Here is a 19,064-nt window from a genome sequence, read left to right on the forward strand (position 1 = left end):
GAAATGTAGACAGTGGATTTTGGAAACTAATAACACCCTACGGCCCCTTGGGGATCCCGATTGTTCGAGGTATTATAAGAGTTATTCAGAGAGATCCTTAGGTTTCTATGAAGTGTCGGCGGGGGATTTGAATCTCACTATTATTTAGTAGTCCTTTGGAGCCCCATTGTCTGTAGTATAATAAAGGTTATATGGAGGGGTCTTTATGGGCTTATGAAGCGTTGGAGGGTTTTTTTTAAACCAAATATTGTCGATTGTCTCAAAGGCGGCGGACGTAGTTTTTACCCCGCTCCGAGTATAATTTGCAATGAAGGCTTCCTTTTATGTCAGTTTTATTATATATTTGCAGACATATTTTCTGGAGTCAATTTTCCTAAAAAGGCAATTTTCATATAGACAAATATCCTGCAGGCAATTTTCTCAGGCAATTTTCCTCTGAGGGCAATTTTCCTGCGGGCAAATTTCCGCTGGGGGCAATTTTCCGGGGGCATCTTTCTGGAGGGTTTTTTCCTGCAGGAAATTTTCCTAGTTCAAATGAATGACAATATACACAACACTAAAAATAATTTGATCAACTTTGTCGATCTATGAGTTCTCTGGAAATTTAAATATTTCAAAAAAAAAATCAATCTTTAAATAGCTCTTTCGAGATTAATTATCAGGGAAGCTAGTTTTTAGTTTCTTTCGATGTAAACTGACAACCTCCCTTTTTGAATGGAAGCATTAATAAAAAATCTTTGCAATTCACTTCATTGTAAGAAAAACCATTGTCTACTAATTGTATTTCCAAACGTCTGCGTATAATTATGTGTAATGTGTAATTATATCAAATTTAATGAAGTTAAACCCAATAATTATGTATGTAAAATAACTAAAGTAATAACATAGTCTGATTATATTTTAATGAAACAACATCTTAAGATATATTATACAACAATTATATAGTAACCCTTTAGATTGGCCTCAAGGAGAGGAATTTGACCTCTCTTGCGCATGTGTGTATAACTTTGTAAATCTCTTCTTTTTTTTCTTCTTTTTTTGTGAAAATTTGGGAATACAGTAAGAACATAATCTGGATGATACTGATTATGTGTAATACTGGCCCAGTAGATATAAAGTTGAAGCCACATTTGAGGGTATAAGATTCAGATTACAAGTATAATCATCTTGATTTTACCTATTTATAGCTTTTTCCCCAATGATTCAGTGCTCTAGTGTTTACACCATCAGACCTAAACAACATCAAAACAATATTTCCCACTTCGATACTTTGCTTTCAGTATGGATTTTGAGACATATGATACAGGTGAATTAATATTGAATATCAGATTATTTTTTGGAGGGAGAAAATATATTATTGCTATATATGAAAGAACATTTTACATTTAAAATAGCATTAGAAAAATTTTTATATTATATTTATTTTATTTTACATTCTAAATCAATTTACACCAAAGATAGGGAGAATTCTTCTTTTAGAGGAGATTTTAACACACCAGGACTTACTAAATAGTTAGTAATGAACAAAAAAGGAGAAAGAGCACACTCATCAATCGGTTTTTCACGCAAGCTTTCCACCAAAAAGAAATAGAAAAAGGGCCAAAATCATCTGGTATTTAGCCAAATATGTCAATCATACAAATCTCTTAATTACTCCTAAACTATCACTATTAAATTATTTCCCCAAAAATTTTAAATGAATTACATAAATATCTACCATAATATAATATTATAGTTATATGTATATAAGTTTGTTTGTCCACAGATAAAAAGCATAGGGTATTTATTTCAAACCCGGAGACATAAATATAAGTTGTTCAAAATGCTGAGTTAAGTAATTAGGGCTATGTTTCATTCTAATCAGACCAGATTTCTGGGGCAATCCAACTCCCGCTCAATTAAAGATTAACAGCGCTCATTTTTTCGCTCGTATAAGCGCAACTTTCCGGAATTTAATTACAATTAACTCTTTTGATTGAAATTAAATTCCGGAAATTTATCCAAAGAAATGAAGACAAATAAGGTACAAGAATAAATAAAACTTAAAGATCTAAAATTATATTTAAAATAAAAAAATCCAAAAATTGATTAACAAAATGATGTAGCTATTAAATATTTGATTGATTGACGAAAAGATTTTATTCACTTTGGGATCTATTTTTAAATATTAGAAAACCTTTAGAAAATTCTCCCTCAGTGCCAGGTGAGGACAGCAGGGTTGGGTTATTTTCTAAAAGTAAAAAAAAAATTAAAATTTTTTTGGGAAATAGTTTAAAAGATATAAATAGATGTCTTCTAAACTAATAAAATTTTCTTCATTTTCAGGTGCTGTTTGATTTCTTTTGAATTTATGATTCATTGGAAAAAATCTCCATGTTGATTCAATTGCTACTAAATCCTCATGATTGTCACAAACAATCTCAGTTTGTACGAAAAGGGTAACTTCATTCACAAAGGCTCTTTTCATTTATACATGTAATTCTGGAGAATCAGTAAAACATTCCAAATCTTTAAGTAATGGATATAGCTAACAAGCGTATCTTATCTTTAAAAATGTGCCCAGATCTTTATTCGATTCCAGATAATAAAGCCTCTACTAGAGTCATGCAAATTTAAGACTGGGCATCACAGTTTTGAGTTTTTTCTTTATCACTGAAAGTGAAGGCAAAAGGTAGCCAAGAAACATATTCTTCTCACCTTGCAAGATATCTAGGGAAACTGAAAAATCCTTAAAACAAAATGTGTTCATTCATTAAGTCTATCTCTTTCTAAGGTGACTATATATAGATATATGCTTTGGTGTAATACATCAATCCAAGATTGTCAAATAACAAATAACTCATGAAGTTCATGAGTAATTATTATTTCCTTTTACAAAGTGATTTATGGCTACAATAGTCCAGACGATTTTATTGGCGTCTTTGTGAAGGGGATATTCTTGTATATATTTCTTCTGATGAATTTGTGTACATCCATTTTAATTAATTGTATCCTCTATTCACAAATTAATATAATTATATTATATAAATATAATTTTGTAAAAAGTGATGGAGAAATCATGCAGTACATACTCATCTTAATCTAGCTATAAGTTGTGTATTTTCTTCTCTTCTCAAATGAGAGAAAACTCTTATATGAATTAACTTTTATACTAATATTAGTTTTGTAAAATATTTTCTAACCTTAAAACGATAATTAATACCTTGAATTATTATCTATTATTCAGACGAATGTATCTATAAATCATGAAAGAACTTTCGTGCTTCATTAAATCTAACGGAAATTCTGCCAAATTTTCAAATTACTTTTAATAACAATTATAAAATCGATAGAATTAACATAACCGAGTGCAAATCAGATAATATTAAGTGATAATAGGCAGTGGTTACAAACTGTGTATATTGAGACAAGTTCAAGTGTGTCGTACGATTTATGACAACCACGCATTATTTGCAATAGCTTATAATAATCCATATGATTGGTTTAATTAAAATAGGTGAGTCAAGGAATGTTTATTTGTCTTTTGGTGTGCTTTAAGCACAAAAAGTGGGGGAACCAATATCTTAGGGAATATGTATTTACGAGGTTTCGTACACTATCATCCCCTTAAGCCTTATAATTCGCTTGAGCTTGAACACTGGGTTCTCAAGCTTTTGAAAATTATGCATGCTTGAGATTTTGAGATCTTATATCAATTTACTACATAAAAATTTAATAAAATCGTATTTCAGTTGGGAGAATTTGTTTACAAAAATAAAGATTTATCTTCAAACGGTATCTCCTTAACCGAAGGAGCTGGCGGTGCATCTGAGGGAATCGTTATTTGAGTCCTTTTTAGAGCAGTCAGCTACATGAGATGCAAGCTCGCCAACCGAAAACAGCAGAGAGTCACAGATACATTATAGAAAAAAAGATTATAGCTTATCTTGAGGCATAACTTCGACTGTCTATTCTCGCAATCTTTAAAATTATTCTTTAACTCTCAAATACACATCACATCATTACTACACGCGTATGTTATTTAAATAAGATATATATATATAGTTCCAGCTTAAAGATGCCAACTTGTGTGGCCTATAATTTTACCTTCAGAGCGGGAACTTTTACAAAATCTTCCAAATATTAGAACCATTCTCAGATAAATAATGAAGATTGTGACCCAGAGCAAGAAAGATTCAGGAAGCTGTTAATGAAATTAAGAAGGACAGTGATAAATGTTTCATCAATGAAAATTTATACTTTTTCGTGTATGTATTCTAATATTAGGACTAATATTTGTATTATTTAGGTCCATCATGAATCTGAATATTTGTATCATAGATCTAAAGGATCATGAATACTTTTTTGAATGATCCTTATTAAGGATAATTTATTTGGGGTTATAGTCTTATAAAAATAGTAGACATGGACTAAGTCGACTGTATTAATGGCTTATTTTACTAAAAGTATGTAAATTATATATCCTTTGAAAAACGTGAAAATGACAGTATTCAAAGCACCAAAGTTCGGAGTATATTTACGAATCTGATTCAATTTAAGAATCAAAAGTTATTGATTCTTGAATTGAATTAGAGTCAAAATAATCTCCTAACTCCATTATTAGTATTTTGAAAGGCTAAATAAAATTATATTTAAATTTAAAAATTGGAATATAATATTAATATACTTAATAAAATAACATCTTAAAAGATTATCATTTCTTGTTGTTCTTTCTTACATAGGGACTCAATTTACTTTGTGATAACTGATAGCATAACAAGAAGGAATGGCATTGCCAGTATAAAGTTTCATAAATTTTACAAGATTTGGATAACTATTAATATGAAGTAGGGCATTGTAGGAGAAATGCATCTACTCTTCAACTCTTCCCATGTCTTTATTGAGATCATTAACAATTCAGCCACAAATGATCCAGGACTAGATTATTTTCCTCAAATTTAAACATTTGGTAGGTCATTCAATCTTACTAAGAACTGAGTAAGATAATGGATTCATATTGTAAACATTGCCATGCCATGTCCACCGAAGTTCCTTATTTTTGTAGTAAACCTTGGACTTAGTGGTTGGCATTTTGAAAGTGCTGGACGGGCATTGAAGTGTCATAATAAATTTTTACCATCAAAGTGTGAGAAAAAAATGGATAAATGAGAAATAGATTAAAGTTCGTCATCGGTTTGCATAGTTCTTGACGATCTCTGAAATTGTAAAAATACACACTATTGAGACACGAAATAACTACTTATAAAATATCAAATATACCAGTATTAAATACTCTTTAATTTTTTTACTAGGTCAAATATACGTACTCTTGCGTCAACTTTGGTGGTTAGTACTTTCAGTCTCTTCTTCATTTCTTTTCATTTAAAGAAACGGCCATGACGCTTTTTATGACTAAAGGTTCTGGGATGGACATGGAACTTTGGAAGAATGTAGGAAAATAGTAAAAATGACCGCGCGTGGGATTGTATTTACTGGTAATCAAAGGTTTGGAACATATGCGACTCCATGAATAAGGCTTCCACATAGTCCCATCCTCATTCACCCTTTCAATAGCCTTGATCCAGAGTTATCTGTGTTCCATATTATGCCCATGTAAGGAACAGAAAGAGTTATCATCCCCTATCCACTACTCCTTCATTGAAATTCTGAAGTCATTTTCTTCTTAAGTCATCCTTCTAAATCTAAGAAAAAAATTTCATTGATAAGAGTCCTTCAGTTTCCTTAATGTATAGTTATAAAATGCAGAAATAACTTATCTCAATCACAATTCTATTTATAAAGTGGAGGCTGTGATGTATAATCTATTAATCTATATAGATAATTATACAACCTGGACCCTTGATTTCTTTATAACTTGTGTATATCTTTTGTCATTAGAAAACGAATGGAAGATAATTCTAGACTCTTACAGATAATGTACCTATCTTTTCTAGATAGTTTTGTCCGCATTGGCAATGCATATTTTTATTCTGCTAATGAGTATTTTTATTTCTGTATAAAATGTATATGTTTTTTTTGGTAGTATTTTTTTTTTTAATTTACCCATACTTATTTAACTTACTATTATAAACATTCATCTTTTATAAATTATGCTAATAATGTCCACTATTTCAATGTAACGATGAAGACGTCATACTTCGTAATAATTAATATAATTATATACGTGACCGGTACTTTTATCCTAAACTATTTTTCCTCATTACATTTTACCTACCTTAAACTACTTCGCTTTAGAGACATTTTTGCCTTAAGGATATTTCGACTTAATATATATTAAATAAATGAGGTTTATACGTCGTTATTGTTTATTTTTAGTTTAAATTGATATTCTTTTTGAATTTTTTTAATCAAAATGTAATGTTTATTACTATAAAATAGGATTAAATGGTTGTTTTTGTTAGAATAATGATGGGATTATGACCCAAAATTACAATAAATACTATCAAAATCTTACTATATAATGAGTTTGAACAAGAAACAATATATATGATAATATAATAGAAAAAATAAACAAAGACGAAGACTTTTCGAATGGAAGAAGTTCTAGTTACTGCTCTATTATTAATTATCATTAGACATTATGAATTATTCCTATTTGGAAATATTTATTTATAACATACATAATACAATATATTTTGAATAAAAAATCAAAGGGAACTTCAATTTAAACTTAATATAAACAATAACGACATATAAATCTCTTATTTATACATATATTAAGGAAAAATATCCTGAAAACATAATGGCTTTAAGGCAAAATGTGAACTTCTATTAAAATTTCTAATTAATATTTTTTGTAATATTTAATTGTTTTTCCCGTTATTTTTTCTTTTTCCCCATACTTATTTAACTTGATATCAGATAAATATGTTATAATACATGAATTTATCAATTTACTAGTAATCTACTGTTGTGCCTAAAGTGTTAGCCATTAGTTTTTGATTACTCATTAATCATTGCATTGGCTAGATCCACTACTAAATAAAGGGGAATTACTGCCTCATTTTGATTCATAAAACCTCTGGACGCTTGTAGGTATAACTTTGAATCCCATTACTAAGCAGAAGGAAGGAGGTGAGAGTTGGAACTTTGTAGAAAGATATTTCGTTTATATTATTCATGTATGGATTGGCATCTATATCCATTCTATCTGTTCCTAAGAATTATTATTTTTCCACTTGGATATCCTTCTGATACTATCTTCAATGGCATGGCCTGCGCAAGGGATCTCTCCTCTTTGTGCATCACTATGTGGATATCATTACCTTTAATAGAAGGATCGTTCATTGTGTAGGTACCCCTTTATATCAACGTCTGTGATAGTTACTTCTGATCTCGTAAATCATTGTCATTTGATTGTATATAAATTCCTTCAGATCTTCGTCGGCATCATCGTATACTTCTACATATAATAACTAAGGAATCCCATAAAACGACAGAATAACCGACTGAAAGACCCAGTGAGGAACATATAGAGTTCTCATGAAACTCTTGAATGTAAACTCTGCTTCGTCCCCTACACTAAGAAAACTATTTCATTAATTAGAGTCCTTTAGTCTCCTTGATTATTATAACGCAAAAATTATTATCTCAATCACATTTATATGAATTTCATTTAACTTATAAGTTGGACTTTATCTATATTGATAATTATATAAGCTGAACACGTCTGATGTCTGTATTACTATTTCAGACTTTTATAGATAATAAGGTGCTTCTCTTTTCTGAATATTTAGGTTTGCAAAGATATTCTATTTTGCTATTACATATATATTTATTTCATCAGCATCAGAGAATCTATGAGAAGTCACTTGCTACAATTAATAATCTTCCACGAAGACAATATTTTTGAACTAGTATAAAAAAGTATTTGATTAAAAAAACTTGCGTAGAGTAAGTGTTTCAACCTGAGATTGTTACAGATATTATTATTACATTTAACATTTTCATACCAGTCAATTAAAAAAAAAAAAAGCAAATATGAAGTTTAAATCCAACATTTCATATTTTTTGAATAAATGATAACACAAAAATATATTTAAAAAACTAAATAATAACACTGCAATTACTTATTTAATACACATCTCCGGAATATATGATTTTTTTATTTATTGGCGCAATTCCATTTTGCCAATGATTTAATATTTACAATTATTTTATTAAATATTATTACATAAACTATAATTGCATTAAGTGTTTCGAAAATGGTTTTTTTTTTTTGTGTTTATATGTAAAATAATACATTCAATGACTGCTATATAGGATATAACTTCGTAAACAAATTTTTTTATTCAAACATTTCAATGATTATTCCATAATTTTTCTTAAGTATATTAGAAGAAAATAGTAAAATAATCATGTAAGAAATATGTTTACTGGAAGGATCACATTCAATTCGGTCAGCAAGATGATAATATATGGAACCAGTACACTAGCTACATCTTAGTGTACTGGAAAAATAAATTCCATATACGAAGAATGTAGAAAGGTCATTATTAGATACTTTTCCCCATTCATCGCACATTGAATGTATTTTTTCCATTATAAAAAATGCTTATGCTATTATTATATAAACCAAAATTAATTAATAATACTCCGCAAATAAATGATAATAGTATGGACACAATACTTTCTAATATAATATTAATCAATATCTCTATGGTTCCCCTTCATGAGGCTGAGTGACGGAGCTTTATTTCAATCCAGATATTAGGAGAATTTTTAGTAACTAAGCATATCTAATTCTCATGAAAAATAATTATGGCTCATGAGTGAGCCGGGAGTCATCAGAGTCGTATGTATGTACTCACAGAGTCGATTTGGAACTATGGAGAATGTGTATATTTATCTATAATTTGAAGCCGCAAATTTTAAAATTGCTGCCGATTCGGAGACAGGATCTCTAAATATTATAAATTCAAGTTCAAGAAACTATTCGAATCATGCACTAGAAATTAACTAAAATTATTAGTCTTCAATAATCAATCAGCATAAACAATTTGATTAAAACTTAGCACATGTAAGAATCAAATATTTATTTTTAGAGAGAGTTAAGTATCTTGGTTATTTCATGTTTAATGCTTTAATCAGTATCAAAGAATCTATCAATGTCTTACAATTCTATCTGGAGGAGCACAAGCTCAAATCACGCAACCTGTTAGGAGAACTCATTCTCGTAGCTCTTTCCCTTTTTTCTCTTTAAAACTTCCAGCCTAACAATAGGATAAGGCATTATCTATCTATATAAACATAAAATTCAAAAAAATAAGTGACGTCATTTTTGAGGAAGAGTAAGAAAAAAAATCAATTTTCCGCGTAGAAAAAGAGGAATAAGTAATCTCTCAGTGCTTATCCGTCAAATAAAAGTCATTTTGTGTCAACAAAATTCTACAATACAATATACATCGGAGGAACCGATTTAAAGTTTCTGATAAAGTATTTTTTGTATTCTACCTACTCATTGGCCTAGCTCATCATAAGCATTTTATAGCTCTACCGTTTTTTTTGAAGAGGGGTTGGTAACCTGAAGAGTGAATTTTTTTTCGTAAGCTGCTATCATTATTTTTTTTAATTTCCAAGGAGTGGACTTCCTCAGCTACAACATACGATACAAGGTTGGTATCATTGATACTAACGAAGCTGGATTAAACATTTGTGTGTGCTCATAAAAGACAGAGAGTATCCCTGCGGATTTGTTGTGAGTAAGTCCTTGTTGGACTAAGAGTAGAATTGAGGATCGACCTCGGAGTAATTCTTGTATATTTCCTTCTCTCTTGCTCCTTCGTTACAGCTGTATATAGCCGATCTAATGAAACGCCATGACAGCTGAACTGCTTCTTCTCCAAAAAAATGTTAATTTTCGGTTTCTTTATTTTAACATGCTCGAAATGCTAACGATTTTCATCACTACTCCCAGTCTATGAGTGCATCTTAATCTTTTTGTTCCTGTTCTTCGATCGACGTCTTTATTTATAAGAACAGTACTATAAAATATCCAATGGGATCTAGTTCTGGTACAAGCTTTGAAGACTTAAAAATGGATATAAAAGTTGTTCCTGAGAAGATTAAAAAATTCAGTTGTAGTTACTGCTCGAGTTCTTTTACACAAGCTGGAAGCTTAAAGAGACATATTGAAGGTGTTCATGAGAAGATAAAATTCAAATGTAGTTACTGTTCTAGTTCTTTCACATGCTCTGGACATTTAAAGAGGCATATTAAAAGTATTCATGAGACGATTAAAAAATTCCCATGTGAATACTGTTCTGATTCTTTTTCACAAATTGGAAAATTGAATACGCATATTGAAGTGGTTCATGAGAAGATACAAAAATTCCAATGTAATTTTTGCTCAAGTTGTTTTACACAACCTAGGAGCTTGAGATCGCATGTTTATGGTGTTCATGAGAAGATTAAAAAATTCAAATGTACTTACTGCTCTAGTTCTTTTATAAACCCTGGACACTTGAAAACGCATATTGAAGGTGTTCATGAGAAGATTAAAAAATTCAAATGTAGTCACTGCTCGAGTTCTTTTACACAATCTGGAGGCTTGAAGAGGCATATTGAAAGTGTTCATGAGGAGATTAAAAAATTTCTATGTAGTCAATGCTCGAGTTCTTTTACTCAATACACACACTTGAAGGTGCATATTGAAAGTGTGCATGAGAAGATCAAAAAATTCCAATGTATTTACTGCTCAAGTTCTTTTGCACGATCTGGAAACTTGAAGATACATATTGAAAGTGTTCATGAGAAGATTAAAAAATTCCAATGTGGTTCCTGCTTTAGTTCTTTTACACGATTAGGAAGCTTGCAGATGCATCATAAGACATTTCATAAGTAGACAAAGAAAGTACACATAACGTACATACGTTCAACTTTTCCAAGACTCTAAAAAATATTTATACATACAATTGTAGTAATTTATTATTTAAAATGCATTTATCTTACCTTTTTCCCCGCACATTTTCATTGCTTTTAACTTTTCCAATTCACCAAAAATATATTTAAGGAAATTTTATTTATAGCCTAATAATTAAATATTAATATTCAATACTGAATTGGGATTTAATTTATCGTTACAAAAATGTTGTATATTATTCTACTTATCACATTCGAGGGTTAATAAGACTTGTATTTGTGATTGAAGTCATCAGCTCATCACTTCTCTAAACAACTCTTTAAATAAGAATATTACATTTTTACGTATTAATTTGACAAATAAACAATTTGATTCATTTTATATAAGGATATAGTTTATCATTATTTTAAATTACTTAAAAGTCAAATGATTGGTTCTGAAATGTCTGTTGTATGAAGTCTTGATTGCGAATTCAAGTACCCAACAGGGCTGGCAGTGCTGGGCTCAAAATTTTGGGTTCTTGTATTCTAGTTTAGAAAATGTATATAATCTCTGGTGTTTCGTATAAAATAAACTGATAAAGAACAATTAAACTTTTATTTTTTCCAAGCGTGTATAATTGTGTATGCAATCTTGTACTTCATATTACATGCACGTTTGAAGCTGTCTTAGATTAATTCTATGTTTTAACACATTACGGTACCGGGGAATTTTGAAAATCTATTTTACAATTTCTGCAGAATGAGTTGCAAATAGTTAACAGGCTTAATATTGAATTTCAGTATGAGCATTTTATGCTACATGTTTTTTTATATGATGATATTATTGGAGTACAAAAAATGTTGAGTTTTTTTTTGTTACAGATCAAAATTTGCAGTCAGATAAACTGTCATTAATCGATACGAATAATCTAATCAACCATAAAAATATTAATGAAATGTATCTGAAAGAAAGGATGATGAATAACCAGTTAGGTAAAATTAATGATAGAAAATTTAAACATAATTATTTAAAGTTCCTAGTAGGGCTATGTAATCAAAAGTAAAAGATATTTACTTTTGATAAAAAATTTGTAAATGCAAAGCTAAGGTTACTAAATCCTAAAGGATCACAAACCCCAACATTTCACCACCATCTATTATTCCATTATATTCCATTAGCTGCCCATTTCTCTTTACTTGCACCCAAACATACAGAAAACTATTTTGATGATCTATAGAGGTCTTGCAGTTTATTTGTAGCCGACTATTAGCAAATATCTAGAGAATTTTCTTGAATAAAGATATAAAAAAAAATCATTATATAAATGTTATTGCAGCCCTGTTCTTTGTTTAAAATCTTGGGTACTAAATAGCTACGTCTGGAGTTTTGTTGAAAAGTTCGCTTGTAGACATAGCCCCCAGTTCTCCTAGTTTGAGAAGAAATTAAATTTTTGCACAAGAAAGATTGTAAGGGTGATGGAAGCCTATCCCCTCATAAATAGTTATTTCTAGTGAATGTAAATTAGTTATTTTAATAGTATTTGAGACTTGGGAAGCACAAGGGTCCCCATAAAAGAAACATAGGTCCTAAATATTTTATATCCTAACCCATATTAAAATGACACCATTGGAAATAATTTTGAATCTGGAAAGTAATTACAATAATCCATTAGTTAAATCATTCACAATGCATACTATATTAATAAATGACTATGATAAATACTTGAATTTCTAAAATTATTTTTTTATGTAGATATCTCACACTCTAAAACGATTAAATATTCTAATGTAATCAGTAACTCATCCTGAAAATATAAAAACCTTAAACATTTTTTCACAAATAAATTAAGACATGTTAAATGTCGGTTGATCATACATAGTTATTTATATCCATTCTAATACATTATGCATTTCCATTCATTTCATTGTACATGAAATAAGTAATTAAATTTTAAAATAAAAACATTTATGTAGAAGATTTCTATAAATTTGAAGTAGTTAATGTTTTGAAACGATTTTGAAATTGCCGATGTCTGTGACATAAAATATTTTATGTATAATATTAATACATATTATGATTAAATATTTTGATAAAATACACATAGAGTTGAGACGATAATGATGTTGTTCTTGACTTCATAGAAGGAATGACCAAAAGCCGTTTAACAAAAAACCTACTTCATTTGAATGTATTACCCTTTTTTTTTCTCCCGCAATTTTTTCCTCACACCGAACCGAATGTATATCTTGAATATCTTTTTATATATATTTTTTATTAAATATTCAAAGAATACTAGGAAATCCAATTTTTTAAAGCATTCTTAGTTTCATATGCTTGGTCAGTTTGTAATACAGACCAATAATAATTCTACAAATTATAATAAGAAGTATTTTGAAACCACAAACCGCCTGACAACAATCATAATAGTGAAATACCATTTGCATATCCAAAATAAAGCCAAAGGAAAAGGAATCAATAGGATAAGAAAATGAAATAACGCAGAACTCACACATAAAGAATTTTAATTTGAAGAATATCATTGATGTTCATATCTTTTTATTATTTAGTCATTAATATTCAATCAATAGTAAACCCGTATCATTATTTTGTTAAGAGGTTACTTGTATATAATTTTTAAACACATAGTCACTTAACAGTTCCAAATAACTGTATTATCTGTTATTAATTAATTTGCGTAAATATCCTAGATGTTTCTGAGAGTAAAATTCGTGTATGGTGATAAGCATTTTAGTTTAGAAGATTCGCGACTCAATAAGTTTAGGAATTGCAATGACATTGAGATATTATAATTGAAGTCTACAGAAGTTAAGAAATCACTCATAATTTTTTTTTTAAACACATAGTCACTAAACAGTTCCAAATAACTATTTTTATGAATAAAATTCATCAAGGAACTCCTTCCGAAGAAACAGGAAAACTGAAGCAAGGAGACGAATAAGCGGATTTTTCTAGGTAAACGAACATTTCTTATAAATACATAGGATGGATCCCCAAATATAAAGTCACTTGGTAGAATAATTAATTCAATCACAACCCATAATCTTATGAAATCAAAGAGTTTCCTTATGCACCAAGGATGATTGTTTATGTCAACCTGTGTATTTCCTGAAAATGCGTGCAGACATAGTGCTCCCTGGAAAAGTTAACAATAATAATTACTAAATATTAAATTAATATTCAATGTACATGTCTCGTAGCATGAGGACTTGAACTTTTGATGAATTCGGTGACGACTTATGTCAAAGGCTCAAACTCCTCTAGGGCTCGTAGCATGATGATTAGGGCACAAAAAAGTATATCCTATGACCATCTAAGGATCTTTGTGCGCTTCGATGGAACAAATGATGTATTGGCTATTGTCCATTGCATACATTGGCAGTGGTCAGTTGGTGCGTAAATAGATATATATATAGGTAATAAATTAAATGAATAAGGAGCTAGTCATAGTCTCAGACTGTTACAACAGACACATCAGTCAGTATTTTATATTGGTCTTTCGTTAAAGTGATAAATTTTTGAGTGTAAAGTGAAATAAAATGTATTTCTATCAAATTATTTTATCATGGGCTTAGACTCTCCATGATAAATCTGACTCAAAGCTCACAAGATATCATGAGGCATGTGGACTTAGTAGTAGTTTCGAAATCATAATAGGACTTGATCTCTGAAAAGCTGGAGACTTAAGTTATTAACACTTCTTCCATTCGAACATCTGTCCTCTTTGTTTATTTTTCTTTTATCTTTAGGTATATAATATTGTTAATAGGTATTATATCCGTTTAAAAGAATCTTGCTATTTTTTCCACTTGGACACTTTTTCTTTTCTCTACTAACTCTATTATCCATATTTTGGAGCGAATAAATAAGGATCGAGGACAGACACAGCAAAAATTTGTAGATATGAAAAAGAAAAAAAAAGGAGAATAAATTATATCCTGGGAACACTGAAATGAACATAGATCATCTTCTATAGGAGAGGGCTTTTTTACTATAGTGCAAATGGATTTATCAGATGAATAAAGTAAATGCAGTAAAATTACTCATTACTCTTTTTAAACTACTAAACATTCAATTTTTTTGATTGAAAACTGGGCAAAGAAATTTATTGAACTTAATTTTATAATGAAACAAAGATACATAGTTTCTGCAATATACCAATGACATAGAAGAAAAAAAGGAGCTAATTCACTATTCAATCTGACTTCAACTTTGAAATTTTTTTACTATTAGAAGAATTTTTGCGAGCACTTTCCCTTTTTTTATTTACATGAAGATGGCTGTTTGCTTCAGACACAAATTATTTTGTAAACATATTAAACATTTTTGATCCAAGTTGATTAAAGAAAGTGCTACTGGGAAGATGATTGATTATTACTGCATGAAGATTTTTCAAACCATGCTGTAGTTTTAAAAGAAGTAAAAAAATCTTCGTGTACATTAAACAAAAACACTTCTTGGAGTAGCCATAGATAAAATAATATTTCGCCTTTCTTTATTAGAAAAAATATGTTGTAACAGCTTATAGAGATGTGTTCCAAAAGATAAATTACATCACTGGGCTTTTTTAGACCACCTTAAATTAATAAATTTAATTAACAAGGGAGTCTAATTCTTGATATTTTTCCAAATCATCCATTGAGAAAGTAATATTGGTGAAGACTTAGTGCTGTATATGTATGCAATGACTTTTCTTCTAATAGTCCTTGATGTATGTTATATATTACCTGTTATTTAATATTTACTAGTTCAGTATTTGAACTAATTAATAATTTATTCATCAATTATAGAACCTGAATACGCCTCGGTAGATCATCAGCATAGTTAAGCAATCCTTTAATATCTGAAGTAAACAATTTAAGTTCTGAAGATAAGAACTTGGTGCAGCACTCCTGATTTAACGGTTTTAAAATAGAATGGATAACATAGCCATATACAAAATAAATGACCGGCTTCATACCTTTAAGTGAATCTAATTCCATTGCAGAATTGGAAGATATTAGGCTGATAAATGTAGAACCATCTTCTTAGCCTGTATAATTAGACTCTTTTGTATCGACTAAAATTGATGATATTGATTTTAAAAGGAGGCGGACATGATTTTTTTTAGGGTAAAAAAACTGTCGACAACTAACATAATAATTTCCACCAGCAAGCTGTCTATACCATCCAAGACACCTTTCTATTGGGTCCGAATTAATTTTACGAAGAAAAATAAATTTATCTTAATTTTTATCCAATAAATATATAGCTAAATGGACTAGTCCTATGGATGTTTGAAATGTTGGCATGAAATGTCTCGGAAGATAAACCTCCTCCATGTTTTTTTGAGAGTGTCTCCCATTTTTTAATCCATTCTGCAAACATAATCAAGAAATAAATTTATCCCGATCATGTACAGAAATTGGTTTTAATGAATCATCTGTCTTTTGGACGTACATAGTATTAGAATTAGAATGCTGTTTCGTTAAAGCTTCTGAATTGATCATCTTTCGACACATAATGGTTCAGTTCATTCAGAGTGGACTCGTGAAAAAATCTTACGAAAAGATCGACATTACACTTTTCAATTAGTTGAGAAGCAATTCACTGTATTTCCCAAAACAAAAAAGTATGGTTTTAGAATATTTTCCATTCCTGTCACATCTAAACAACAAATATCCAACACTAAATTCAAACTCCTAGTTTTTTCTTCTGATGGAATTGAAAAGGGTCTTTAAGTACATTAAAAACTAAAATATTTAAAAATGAATTATTCATTTCTTCTTTGCACTCCTGTAAAAAAAAAAAAAAAAAAAAAAACAGCGCGTTCCATATTCATTGCAATGTTCCCTGTACTATCCATATATAATAGCTAATATAGCTAGAGAAGAATATATATAGAGCTAGAAGTGACAAGCATACAGAAATAAATATCAAATATACATTTCTTTCTGATATTGATTCTATCTAAAGTTTTAATTATATCATATATAATTATTAATAGTGATGTAAATCGTGTTTAATTTTTAGCTGCCCAATTTTTTGGAATTGGTCATCTGAAGAATGAATTTTATTTTCCTCAGCAGTTGTCATTATTATTGAACTCCTTTGTAGTGAACTTATTTTCCTACTACATCTATTATATTCGAAACCTAATTGAACATTCGTGTGTGGTCATAAAAGGCGGAGAGTAATCTTGAAGATTTGTTGGGGAGTTATAATTACCCTTACTGGACTAGAATTGAGGATCGACATCGCAATCATTCTTGCCAATGTTTTTTCCTTCTCCCCCACCTCCTTTGTCACAACTGATTGTAGCTGATGTAATTAAACTAAGCTAAGCTGCTCTCCTCCAAAATATTCTTCAAATTGTCAGGGTTACTATGATTATTTTGGTTTCTTTTTTAAGATGCCCAAAATACAAAATACTTTCATCACTACCTCATAATATTAAGTACTTTGTAACTCGCCGTTTTTGTTTTTTGAGATTACAACCTGAAGAGTAAATTTTCTTTTTCTAAGCTGCTATATTTATTATTTTATTTAATTCCTGAGAAGTGAACTTCCAATTCTACATCATCCAATACAAGGTATCATTGATATAAACGAAACCGGATTAAACATAAGCTATATAATAGAAGACTGAGAATAACTCGGGATTTATTGCGGACTTAAGTAGAATTGAAAATCAACCTCGGAGTAATTATAACTTATTCCCTTCTCTCCGACAACCACATCAAATCTACATGTAGCTGATCTAATGACAGGCAGGGGGCTATCCCCCAAAAAAAAAAAAATATTCTTAAAATTGTCAGATTTCTGTAAATGTTGATATTCGTCTCTGTGTGCATCTTAATCATATTTTAGTCTAGTTTTGTGTTCGTCGTTGGACGTCATAAGTTATTTAAGAAATTCAAATCTGCTCTAGTTCTTCTTCACACTCTAAGATGAGATAAGACTTGAACATGGATATTGAAGGTGTTCCTGAGAAGATTAAAAAATTCCAATGTAATTACTGCTTAAGTTCTTTTACACAATCTGGAAGCTTGAAGAGGCATATTGAAGGTGTTCATGAGAAGAAGAAAAAATTTAAATGTAGTCACTGCTCTAGTTCTTTTACACAATCTGCACACTTGAAAATGCATATTGAAAGTGTACATGAGAAGATTAAGAAATTTCAATGTAGTTACTGCTCTAGTTCTTTTGCACAATTTGGGAGTTTAAAGACGCATACTGAAAGTGTTCATGAGAAAATTAAAAAATTTCAATGTGGTTATTGCTCAAGTTCTTTTGCGCAATCTGGAAGTTTGAAGACGCATATTAATGGTGTTCATGAGAAGATTAAAAACTTCCAATGTAGTTACTGCTCTAATTCTTTTACAAACTCTGGGCACTTGAAGACGCATATTGAAGGTGTTCATGAGAAGATTAAAAAATTCAAATGCAGTCACTGCTCTAATTCTTTTACACAATCTGGAAGCTTGAAGAGGCATATTGAAAGTGTTCATAAGGATATTAATAAATTCCAATGTAGTTACTGTTCGAGTTCTTTCACAAATTCTGGAGAATTGAAGATACATATTGAAACAGTCCATGAAAACAAACAAAAATTTCAATGTGGTTCCTGCTTTAGTACTTTTAAACGATTAGAAGACTTGCAAATGCATCATAAGACTCATCATAAGTAGACAAACAAGGTATTTAGGTACATGCACACGTGAATATGTAAAATATATTTTTACATACGATTATAGTAGGAAAGTTAAAAAAATATATTTTTCGAATTTATTATTTAAAATGCATTTATATTTCCTTGTGTTTACAATTTCCAATTCACTAAAAATATATTTAATAGAAATAAATTTATATCTTAATAATTAAATATCAATATTCAAAGCCAAATTAGGATTTAATTTATCTTTACAAAATGTTTTATATTATTCTACTAAGAACCTTCTAGGATTAAAAAGACCTATGTTTGTGACTAAAGCCATCAGCTCATCACTTCTCTAAGCAAATCTTTAACTAAAAAAGTTACATTTTTGCGTATTAATTTCTTAAATTTCTTCATTTTTTTTTTTAAATCGTCATTTATTGCAAACCAATATCAATAGTAAAAACAGATTAATGGATAAATATAATATATACAATAATAAATTCATTAAATTTAGTTAAAATAAATAAAAAATACATTAGTAATAATGAAATAGTAGTAAATAGT

General features: G+C 29.5%; 3 long non-coding RNA genes across 3 annotated transcripts; 1 reads left to right on the forward strand and 2 right to left on the reverse strand.

Moving 5' to 3' along the window:
* Positions 1-3,161: 3,161 nt before the first annotated feature.
* LOC139907314 (uncharacterized) lies at positions 3,162-11,269 on the reverse strand. Its single transcript, XR_011783826.1, has 3 exons — positions 10,433-11,269; positions 5,307-5,681; positions 3,162-5,195 (listed from the first exon to the last, which is right to left on the reverse strand). It is a non-coding gene; the product is annotated as an uncharacterized lncRNA (long non-coding RNA).
* Positions 9,223-11,242, forward strand: LOC139907316 (uncharacterized). Its single transcript, XR_011783827.1, has 2 exons — positions 9,223-9,697; positions 9,791-11,242. It is a non-coding gene; the product is annotated as an uncharacterized lncRNA (long non-coding RNA).
* A 4,070-nt stretch (positions 11,270-15,339) lies between the features above and the next one.
* On the reverse strand, positions 15,340-15,706 carry LOC139907352 (uncharacterized). The gene is made up of 2 exons (XR_011783901.1): positions 15,655-15,706; positions 15,340-15,588 (listed from the first exon to the last, which is right to left on the reverse strand). It is a non-coding gene; the product is annotated as an uncharacterized lncRNA (long non-coding RNA).
* Positions 15,707-19,064: the final 3,358 nt, after the last annotated feature.

The sequence above is a fragment of the Lepeophtheirus salmonis genome, chromosome Z (genome assembly GCF_016086655.4).
Source record: "Lepeophtheirus salmonis chromosome Z, UVic_Lsal_1.4, whole genome shotgun sequence".
Taxonomy (NCBI): domain Eukaryota; kingdom Metazoa; phylum Arthropoda; class Copepoda; order Siphonostomatoida; family Caligidae; genus Lepeophtheirus; species Lepeophtheirus salmonis.